Raw genomic sequence first — 9,742 nt, 5'->3', positions numbered from 1 at the left:
GGCCAAAAGAGTGAGCAAAATTATCCACCCTAGGACCCACATGGGATAGCAGAGATTGAATAAGCAGCATCTGCTGTGACTTATTATAGCATATATGTTGCACTAGGCCCCAGATCAATCCCCAAACAGAAGTCTTGTGTCATGGGTCTTTCAGCTTAGGAAAGCAGCATACATATACATTCAACAATAACGCTACATAAATCTCTGTCCCAGTTACAGAACTTTATCTCATGTGGTGCCAATAAGAAAAAGAGCTATCTCAAAACAGCAGGAGAAAATGATTGTTTCATGGACAGAAGCATTTAATATCACTATAGAGAAATCTTTTAACACAAGTAAGACATGGAAATATCTGCCTAAGGATTAGTCCAAAAGAAGGAAGAATCTCTCCAAATAATGTCTGACAGATTTTGTATTTTGAACTTAAATCCATCATTTAAAAGGACATAAATGGAAAGAAAATAAGTTATTTGCAAAACTACAGTTTTACAAATAAAAAATACATGTATGTTTACATACATAGGCAAAACCCAGGGCATCCTGGATATTAACAGAAGAATAATATTTGACCAAGGACCATGTGGTTGGGCAGGGGGATGGGGCATTCTTAATCTGGAATCAACAAGCCTGATAAGATGTATGTCAGAGTGTGTGTGTGCACATATGCATGCGTGTGCATGTGTGTGCACCTGAGAGGTGCACCAGAGAGGATTCTGACCAGTTCCAGTATTCTTCCAAAAGGCCTTTGACTCATAAAGTGTTGCCAACCACTGCTCTATAGCAAATATTTCCAAGATTCACAAACAAAGAGGTGTTGCTGTCAGGTGAGATTCAAGATCATTGAACCTAGTGATGATCAAAACCACATTATTGGAGTCCTGAGGCTGTGGTGCAAAGTGGATGGGACCTATCTACTCAGATGGAAATAAGAAAGTCACTCCCAACTCTCATACAACATTTTGTGTAAAGTCCATATTAGTGAGGTAAGAGCAGAAAATCCTCCTCTCCATGTTTAGGAGAGTGAAAACAATAGGATGTCCTCAACAGGTGCAGATAGGAAAAGATACTCCGTTTACCTAGTGCACCGCTCATGTGCACCCCAAACTTACCCTTGACTCTGGGTTTTGAGAGCTATTGGTTTTGTAAGGTGTGCCATGTGTATAAAATCCCAAAAGGAGAGAAGAATAAGGTCATGCCTAGCAGCACTCCACTCTGAGGAATTGTTGATCTGAGATGTTGCTATGTGGTGGTTTATCATGGCTGCTGTTGTTGTTTAATTGTTTTTAATTGCTCTTTTTATTTTTATTGTTTTACTACATCAAAATTATGATTAACCCTCTGTCTCTGGGAATTTTGTGTCTCTTTCAACATTGGCAGACATACTAAAGCATTAGTCTAAACATGTTTACAGGGTTGATTCAGTTATACACAAGAAAGATTCCATTACCATGTGTAAATTTGATCATCTCATCCGTCCAAAAATCAACTAAAATTTGTATATTTACTGTAGTATTATTTATGTAATTACTCTTTTAAGATTTAAGCTATTACTTGCGTGTCATCTCCTCTCTACCTATAACTTCTAGAGTTGTATGAACTGCTGTAACAAATAACGATCCAAATATATAATGGCACAAATGCAATGATAGTTTCTTTCTTGTGCATGTGCCCGTTTGAAGATGGTGATCCTGTTCCGTAGGCTGCTTTCCTCCATGTGGTGATTAGAGACCTAGGCTCATTCCATCTTACGGCTCTGCCATTCTCTGAGGACTTGTTGTAATCCGGATTCAGCTTATGAAGACGTCATATAAGACTTGAGTTTTGAGAGGTTCAGAGGAGGTTATCATTTTTTTAATTGATTTTAGATTACCAATTTGTTATAAAAGGATATAACTCAGGAGCAGCCAGATGGAAGAGATGCACAGGGCCAGGTATGTGGAAAGGGCAAGGAGCTCCCATGCCCTCCCTGAGCCTGCCACTCTCCTAACACCTCCACGTGTTCATGACCTGGGAGCTCCGGTTTGTTGTTGTTAGCATCATGAGTCCCCTACTTCAATCAGGGCCCAAATGAGAAAACAGAAACCGCTGTAGGTGTTCGAAACAGAGGGAATTTAATACAGGAACTCATTATACATGTGATGGAAGCACTGGAAGAACCAGAACCAAGGAGTGAAGTAGGATGGTGAGGGTAACCCAAACATTAACAATAGTCAGAAGCCATTAACCTCCACGCTTCCCCCCTCCCCAGGGCTGGAGAGCCTCAGGAAGAAGGCAGTGTTATCAGAGCCTAGAAGGTAGGATCATCAGAGAGAAGTCAGGAGGACAGAGGGAGGATTCCTGGCAGAGGCTGAGACCAGGAGGCAAGGGACTATCTGACAGCAACTGAAATCATGGAATAGAAGCAGCTGCTGCCAGAGAAACCACTCAAAACAGAAAAGAGAGCGGGAGAAACTCCCTGGCTTCTCCCCCTCCTCCCACTCTCCCGTCTTCTGCCTATGCCTCCCATTGACTCAGCTTGTGTGGAAGCCAGAGGGCAATGAAGCTGGAAAGTGCAGTCCCCCATGATAGAAAGCAAAGCAGGGGAAAGGCCAGAGCAACCAGGGAAATGGTCAGCACATTCCTTTCTATGAAGATGGTTTTGAGAATGAATCTGAAGAAGAAAGCCACATGGCTATGAAATTATTTGTTGTTATGGGGAGGGGAAGGGAGGCAAAGGAAAAAGGTAGGAAAGGAAGAAAGGGTAGCAAAGATTGCAAGTCAGGGAGAGATAGAAGTGGGGGGATCTCTCTCCAGGTCTGCTAGAGCCGCTGCTGAGATCAGCAGTTCCATTTATACTCACTGTCCAGTGGTAGCTAGAACAGGCCAACAGAAGAATTAAAGAGCTGCAAGCGACCTTAGATACCAGTAGAGTACTCAAACCCATACTTAGATGTTATTGAAGTTTGTATTTAATATGTAATTGATTGAAACAAATGTGAATTTAATTCTCTCTTGTCAAAATGGAATTTAAATATCGTTCAGGATATGAATGAAGGGATTTCAGAAAGCCAAGCCACTGCGGGTCCTTGTATTGAGCACAAAGGCAAAAAGAACTGAGAACAAACAAAGCAGCAAAAACTATCTGTGTGAGGGGAGAGGGTGTGGGAGAAGAGAGCCCAAGGGATTTCTTTAGCAATGTTTGTTTATGGCTGTTTCAAATTAAGGAACTAATTTTAGATTGGGGAATAAATAAAGAAGTTCTTGAGAAATAGACTACTGCTAAGAAAACAGCACTGCCTGTAGTCAAGTCGGGGTGGGGGGAGTCTATTCCCAATAATACCTGTCATATTTATTTTATGGTGTTAATGTGTTTGTGAAAAGACCCCAATTTGCACTATTTTTCTTAGTATTTCCTATTTATCTGCTCATGCAAAGACCATGTTTTTAGAAGATGCAACAGAGGTACCCCTGGAACCTGCATCAGCTCATTCAGACACTATTCAGCAGTGATTAAAAGCCTGGTATGGTGTTCCTGGGTTCTGTGGACTCCACTGCCTGGACCGGTCCACGTGCTTTTTGTCAAATGAGTGACGATGTCTTGGGCCAACAGTAGACTTTGGTTAAGAGCTTAGTAGAAGTGGGTCTATGTGGAAACAGTTGATGGTTTTTGAAGAAGGCCAGTCCATGGCTGACAGCTTCACTGGGCCAGGCTCAGCTGAAGAAAGGAAGCAGAAAAAACCTGCTTGAAGTTCTAAAGTGTCTTATAAAATCATTTTGCCAGTATTAAGACTTCATCCAGGGATAGTTTTAGTTTTTGCTTCTGTTTTTTGAGCCACTAAGAAAGAATATTGCTAGGGAAAGTTCCCATTTAATATTCACTTTCATCAACTGAGTTATTCATAGAAAGCAGTTCATGGCAACTATATCTAAGGTGCCAGTAAATGCCTAGTATTGCAACAGCCAATGAAATGTTGATCTTAAATGGATTTTCCTAAAATTGTAGCTTTGGTTCTACCTTCTAGAATGTTGAAAACATACCATTTCTGAAACACATCTTCTTAGCCATTCTTATTGTAGCTTGCAGGCCACATTTTTCAAACTCATGTACCTGTGGGTCCATGCTTGGTAAAACAGACGCTGGTACTGCAGAGAGTATGAGATACTATTCCTACTTTAAGGAGTTTATGATCATCAGCTGAATAATCAATCTGAGTTACCAGCTCAGTGGTTCTTTTCTCTTCTAAAGCTCCCTAAAAAGGTAATCATTATATCTACAAGTTTTCAAGTGCCTATTATGAGCCAGGCACTGTATTTACTTCATTTAATGCTACAGAAATCCCAAGTAGCAGGTAAATTAATCATACCCATTTTAGAGAAATGGAAGTTGAGGTTTAGAGATATTAAGTAGCTTTCCCAAGAGTCACACAATTATAAAGCGGAAGGGCTGGGATTCAAACTCTTGATTTCAATGCCCATGCTCTTAACCACTCTACTCAGGACTGACTTTCCTGGGTGTGTCACCTGGGCAGTAGCACAAGGCCTGGCTCCTAGAAGGGGCCCACACTTGGTTTAATGTTCTGCTGTCACTGTCTTGAAATTCTTAATAATTCTTAAACAAGTGGTTCTGCATTTTTATTTTGCACTGGGTCCCACGAATCTTATAGCCGGTCCTGAGCATACTACATTTCCTGATATCCTAAATGAATACTATTGGGTGGGCCAAAAAGTGCCTTGAGTTTTTTAAGTAAAAATAAAAGACACATTTTTCTTTTTCACCAAGAACTTTATTGAACAACATATTCACCCTTTTTTTCCACTACCTTCTGCCATTTTTCAGGCAACTTCATAATTCCATCTTCCCAAAACTTTTTATCTTTCTGAGCAAGGAACTCTTCCAGGTGTCTTTTACAGTCTTCCAGGGAACTGAACTTTTTTCCATTAAGAGACTTTTGTAAAGAATGAAATAAATGGAAATCCGAAGGTGCAATGTCTGGTGAATACAGTGGATGAATCAGAACTTCCCAGCCAAGCTGTAACAGTTTTCGCCTGGTCATCAAAGAAACATGTGGTCTCGCGTTATCCTGATGGAAGATTGTGTGTTTTCTGTTGACTAATTCTGGATGCTTTTCATCGAGTGCTGCTTTCAGTTGGCCTAATTGGGAGCAGTACTTGTTGGAATTAATCTTTTGGTTTTCTGGAAGGGGCTCATAACAAAGGACTCCCTTCCAATCCCACCATAGACACAACATCACCTTCTTTGGATGAAGACCGGCCTTTGGTGTGGTGGGTGGTGGTTCATTTCGCTTGCCCCACGATCTCTTCCGTTCCACATTATTGTACAGTATCCACTTTTCATTGCCTGTCGCAATTTGTTTTAAAAACAAACATTTTCATTACGTTTCAATAGAGAATCGCATGCGGAAATACGGTCAAGAAGGCTTTTTTTGCTTAACTTATGCGGAACCCAAACATCAAAGCGATTCACATAACCAAGCGGGTGCAAATGACTTTCAAAGCTTGATTTAGATATTTTGAGTATGTCGGCTATCTCCTGCGTGGTATAACATTGATTGTTCTCAATTAATGTCTCGATTTGATCACTATCAACTTCAACTGGTCTACCCGACCGTGGAGCATCGTCCAGCGAAAAATCTCCAGCGCGAAACTTCGTTTTTGACATGTTTGATCAGTCACAGTACCTTCTCCATACACTGCACAAATCTTTTTGTGTGTTTCAGTTGCGTTTTTACCTTTCTTGAAATAATAAAGCATAATGTGCCGAAAATGGTCCTTTTTTTCTTCCATCTTCAATATTAAAATGGCTACACAAAAATTCACCAATTTTGATGTCTTTTTTTAAATGCACGCTGATATGACAGCTGTCACACACAACCTAACAAAATTGTTTCAGATGAAGTTAAAGACAACTAAGTGCTACTAGAGCCATCTTACAGAAAAAAATGAACGAAACTTTTGGCCCACCTAATATATGTAAGAGTTTAAAATTCTTCAACAGTTCGTCCTCTAAAAGGTAGAACCAAAATCCCACTCCCCACTTGACTGCAGGCTGGACTTAATGATTCTTTTATTTATTTAGTTAGTTAGTTAGTTAGTTAGTTTGTTTGTTTTTAGCTACGTTGGGTCTTCATTGCTGTGCAAGGGGTTTTTCTCTATTTGCGGCGAGCAGGGCTACACTTCATTGTGGTGCACGGGATTATTTTGGTGACTTCTCTTGTTGCAGAGCACGGGCTCTAGGTGCGCAGGCTTCAGTAGTTGTGGCATGCAGGCTCAGTAGTTGTGCCTCATGGGCTCTAGAGTGCAAGCTCAGTAGTTGTGGCTCACGGGCTTAGCTGCTCCGCGGCATGAGGGATCTTCCCAGACCAGGGATCGAACCAGTGTCCCCTGCATTGGCAGGTGGATTCTTAACCACTGAACCACCAGGGAAGTCCCCAAATGGTTCATTTCTAATGAATGGAACATGGCAGAAGTGATAGTGTGTGTCTTCGTGATCAATAATAAAAGGCATTGTGGCTTCTGCCTTATTCTTGGGTCACTTGTTCTGGGAGAAGGCAACTGCCATGTTGTGAGGACGTTTAAGCAGCCCTTGGAGAGGCCCTTGTGGTGAGGAACTGAGGCCTCCTGCCAGCAGCCATGTGAGTGAGCCATCTCGGAAGCATTCAGACAAGCATGGAGATGACTGGGCCCCTTCACCCTCACCCCGCCCCCCTCTGGCCCAGAACTCAACTGCAGCCTCATGAGAGAGACCCTGAGACAGATCCATCCAGATAAGCCTCCTTCATTCCTGACTCTCAGAGACTGTATAAGTTTGTGGTTTTAAGCTGGGATAACTTTTTATGCAGCTATAGATAACAAATACTTTATTGCAACCCTGCAACTCAAGAAATGAGAGGAACCTTTGATTAAAAGATGAATACACGGCTTCCCTGGTGGCGCAGTGGTTGAGAGTCCGCCTGCCGATGCAGGGGACGTGGGTTCGTGCCCCTGTCCGGGAGGATCCCACATGCCGTGGAGCGGCTGGGCCCGTGAACCATGACCGCTGAGCCTGCGCGTCCGGAGCCTGTGCTCCACAATGGGAGAGAGGCCACAACAGTGAGAGGCCCACGTACCGCAAAAAAAAAAAAAAAAAGATGAATACATTCACCAGTATTTGGTGCAACATTAAACATAATTTAGTTGTCTCGTCAGAGCATATAGGTGTTTTATTCTAGGGGACATAATAGCAGTGCCCTTCAGTGAGCATCAGAGGGCTTCTTTCCACATGGCCATTGTGTAAAGGTTTTCCTTTAATTTGGGGGCAGAGCTTTTGATGGTAACACTTGACATTCTATCCTGATTGCTAATGCACAGACTACCAAGCACCTTTCTTGCATGACAGCCACCTCTCTTCTGATTGAGAAGGTCTCTTGTTCTTGGTATCCCCAGTTCTGCCACACCTGTGCCATGTGGCCTGGGGCTGTACTTCAAGGGGCTCTGACAGCATTTCTTCCACCTGCCTGGCATGGAGTCGGGCCCCCTGGGCTTGCTCCCCAACAGCTGCCGGGCTTTGCTGCTGTCATCCAACTCTGCCTGGTCCTGCCTACAGGATACGTAGTCCCTAAAGTGCTGCCAGACTGGCTCCATTCCATGCCCTTGTTCTTCAGGATCCAGTCACATTGGTTCATAGGAAAAGTAACAATGGTTCATACACAACAACAACAGACAAACTTGGAAACAGACTCAACACTGGCTGTGCATGACATCAGAGTGCTAAGTGTGAATTCTAGTTCAATCACCCAGACATTTAAAATTTGATGCTGGAAGTCAAACCATCTCTTGGGGTGGGAGGGAGATGCAAGAAGGAGGAAATATGGGGATATATGTATATGTATAGCTGATTCACTTTGTTATAAAGCAGAAACTAACACATCATTGTAAAGCAATTATACTCTAATAAAGATATTTTTTTTAAAAAGCCATCTCTTGGCTAGGGCCCCATGTATGTGACACCCAAGGGCTTGCCTGAACCAGGATAGATGAAACAAGACTTCAGCTACATCTTGCTGTGTAGTAGAGGAATCTTACACATAAAAAGCAAATTATGACTACTTTAACATGGAAAGTTAGAGAGTTATAGCACCCTCTTTCAGGGCCACAAATGAAGTGAAAATTGTCTGGTATCAGAGGATGATGTGGGCTAGGCTTGTTGAAAATGTCAACTCCAGATCCTGCTTTTTACTCAATTATATAAGACAAACAAAGGAAGATGGTAGTGATAAAGATGGGGGTGAGGGACAGTGAGGGAAGACATGGAATTGTGTGATAATCTCTGTTCTATAGAACCAATCGTATATCCATTCTTCTCAAGGAAATCTATTCACTTTAAATTGTCTGATTATTCTGATGGCAGATGCAGCTAACTAAAGCCTTATATGCCTAAGTGAGCATTTTTAAAGTCAAGGCATATGAGATTTGTTTATTACCCTGACAAGTCCCCCCTCCCCCAGTGCAATGGCCCCCTTCTGCTCCCCGTTTTTTAACTGAGGACTTCAGAAGATGAAGGTTGAGCCAGTCAGGCCCCTAGGGCAGGGGACGGGGACAGGAGCTCCCAAGAGAGGCCCTCTTTGCTGTTTCTCATACCAGGCATGTCCTAACCTCGATGCGGACAGGACCTGAGCCATGAAGACTCGTGCTACCCAAAGTTACTGACTGGTCTGCAGGGATTTTGTTTGCTTGTTTGTTTTGCTCTCCATCTTTTAGGATGTCAGCTCTATAAGATCACTGTCTGTGATGCTCATAGTTGTATTTTCAGTCTCGTGACACATGGCAAGCATCAGCAGATAAATGAAGGTAGGAAGGAAGAAATAAACTCACACCTAATGGAAGTAAACAAGACTCATTGATTCTGGAGTGTCCTAAATGACAACCCTTAAGACCCCTAACAACCAGTAGCCTTCTCCGTCATTAATTCATCAAACATTTAACCAGTACCTACTCTGTACCTTGAGTGAAGGCATCACCTGCCACTCTTAGTACCTACACTTTTCATTTCATCCCTTCAGAATATTCTCTCCTAGAGTTGGAGCCTGAAGCAATCCCATCCTCAATTCCAGGACAAAGTTCCACAAGGATAGTAATTTTTCCAAGTATTTTTCCAAGGAAGGACTGACTACCTGCTTCACTACAGAAAGGACCACTGAGCAGCCAGCAGCTACCTTTATGATTATATTGGTTTAAAAATTCACTACGTATTTCACTTGAGAATTCTATTAGTACGTCAGGCAATAGTTTCCCCAGATGGAATTAATTTTCCTACTTAACATGTTTTAGGTTATTTTTATCATGGGAATGTTAGCAAAAGTAAGGCAAAATTCATATTTGAGGGACCTGGTTGATTTTTCCCCTTCCTTATAATTTATTTTCTTAGAGAAGAATAACAGTTGATCTGTACCTGATGTAGTGGCCTCCGCTGTTTATCTGTCCAATTATGGAAGTAAACTGAAACAAACTTTTTAAAGAGTGAATAAGCTAAGCACCATGCAGTTGTAATCTCAAAAGAGAATTTTTTTTTGCATCTTTTATGCTGTATGTGAAAGAAAAATAATATAACACTCCCTAGGATCCCATTTTCTCTATCACATGGCAGATGATACTATGAATGAAGAAAGTATGCATAGAATGTTTGAAAAAGTTATTCTGAGGCATCTTCATCCTCTTCTTGAGCGGCTTCTCTCAATACTCGGTTCAACTATCTCTTTCAGGCAAA

The sequence above is a fragment of the Mesoplodon bidens genome (assembly GCF_964165515.1).
Source record: "Mesoplodon bidens genome assembly, chromosome: 8".
In the NCBI taxonomy this organism is placed as follows: domain Eukaryota; kingdom Metazoa; phylum Chordata; class Mammalia; order Artiodactyla; family Ziphiidae; genus Mesoplodon; species Mesoplodon bidens.
Note: the sequence above shows the minus strand (reverse complement) of the source record.